The following is a 2,095-nucleotide window of genomic DNA, read 5'->3' on the forward strand; positions in this document are numbered from 1 at the left end:
CAGCGCTTTGAATGCAGCTTTTGCACACACTCTGCCTCTCTGAGCCCAGCAGCATTCCCGGGCATCAGCAGAGCTGCTGCAGGCCAACATCCTCCAGGCACAGCTGCAGCAAGGAGATTGCAACAAGGCCTGGCTGCAGGAGTCTCCAGCCTGCAGCAGCCCTTCCCCTGTGGGGAATCATCTTGTGCTGCCATGGGGGAGCAAAGGGGGTGAGGGGCTCTTTGCAGATGAGGGTCTCCTCCATGTGCTGCTGCTCGCTGGGCTGATACAGCTGCTGCTGCCCTCCCCCACAGCTGTACCAGGAGCCTGCCTGGGAAAATAACACTGCCAGTGCCAGTGCCAGTGCCAGCCACCCATCCCTGCCATGGCCCTGCCCTCAGGGCGTCCTGCCCACCAAACTGCTCCAGTCAGGTGATGTCAGACACCATCAAAACACATTCAAACAACGCATTTTCCACACTCTGGCAAAATCATGGCCATACAGGCCACATGCTGGAGGCAGACTACTGTTGGCAGAATGGGGGAAGCCCCAGCAGCTGCTCTCCCCAGGCTGGATGGCCATGGCAGCAGAGGCAAGTCTCTCACTGTGCCCACTGCTGTGGGACCCAGTGCTTTGGACATGTTCCCACTGAACTCAGGCTGCTGCTACAGCAGCACCATGCCTTCACACATTTGATAACAAAGAGTTGGAATGGCACACAGGATTCCCCATGAGCTACAAAAAAAAAAAAAAAAAAAAAGAGGAGCACATGGAGGAGACCCTCATCTGCAAAGAGCCCCTCACCCCCTTTGCTCCCCCATGGCAGCGCAAGTGAGGAGGCAAGTGAGTTAGAATAGTTTGCTCCTTTTTAATACAAGCATACCTGGATTTAGGCAGGGACACTGGGCTAATCATACTGGGGCCTGGTTTGTAAGCTTTGTTGTTGCAGTGTGATGTCATTTCCTGTTTCAGCTCCCAGGTGTGGCAATACCTTCTCCCTTCCCCTCCCCCTTGCCTCCTTGCTAAGTGCTGTCAGTCGATCTTAACATTCCAGCAAGGCCGTCGTCTGGTTGGTGCAGTTCAAAAGATGCCCCTCAGCCCTGGGTCATTGGCTCGTCCAAGTGTCATTGTCCCCTGAGCCTTCCCCCCCTCCCGCCTGGTTGGTGGCTCACCTACCCCTTCCCCTCCCCCTTTCCCCAGGCTTAAAAAGAGACGGGACCATGCGGTCGGGATTCTGTGGAGCTGTTACCAAGATTCAGACATCTGTGACCCTGGAATAAAACTCTGGATTAAACCCTCTGCAGAATCCATCTCCTTTTCCTCTTCACCTAGCCTGGAGCCTTTCCATCAGAGGTAAACTGAGTTTTACCATGCCTGGACTTGTTCCGAGTGCCTGACTGCAACTTCCAGCCAGCCAAAGGTGTCTCTGAGGTGAAACACTACAGCTGCCACCTTTGGCCCAGCAGCCAGGCTCAGATGAGCCCAGGCATTACCACCTGGTAATGGCCGGCTGGATGCTGCAGCTGGGCACTTGGAACAAATCCAGGCATAGTAGGAACTCAGTTTACCTCTGGTGGAAAAGGTTCAGGTGTTGGTGAAGAGAAAGGAGAGGATTCTATCGTAGAGTTTTAATCCAGAGTTTTATTCCAGGATGGTAGACCTCTGAATCTTGTAACAGCTCCCAATAGAATCCCGGCCGCATGGTCTCGTGTCCTTTTAAGCCCCAGGGACAGGGGGAGGGGAAGGGACAGGTGAGGGCCAACCAGGTGTGAGGAGGGGAAGGCTCAAGGGATAAAGACACTTGGACAGGCCAATGAGCCCAGACCTGAGGGGCATCTTTTGAACTTCTGCCAACCACACAATGCCCTTGCTGGAATGTTAAGATTGATGGGCAGCTCTTAGCAGGAGGGCAAAGGGGAAAGGAAAGGTTGGCACACCTGGGGGTTTGGGATAGGTGAAACAGGAAATGGCATCACCCTGCAACAGTGCGGGACAGCTGCTGCAGCACTGCTGCGCCTGTGTGCGAGCAGCGCCCAAGGAGCAGCTGCGCCAGTTCAGAGTCTGAAACGGAATCCTCAGGGCACACAAATGACAACTGGCATTTCAGGGCTGGCA

This window comes from Agelaius phoeniceus (genome assembly GCF_051311805.1).
Source record: "Agelaius phoeniceus isolate bAgePho1 chromosome W unlocalized genomic scaffold, bAgePho1.hap1 SUPER_W_unloc_1, whole genome shotgun sequence".
NCBI lineage: Eukaryota > Metazoa > Chordata > Aves > Passeriformes > Icteridae > Agelaius > Agelaius phoeniceus.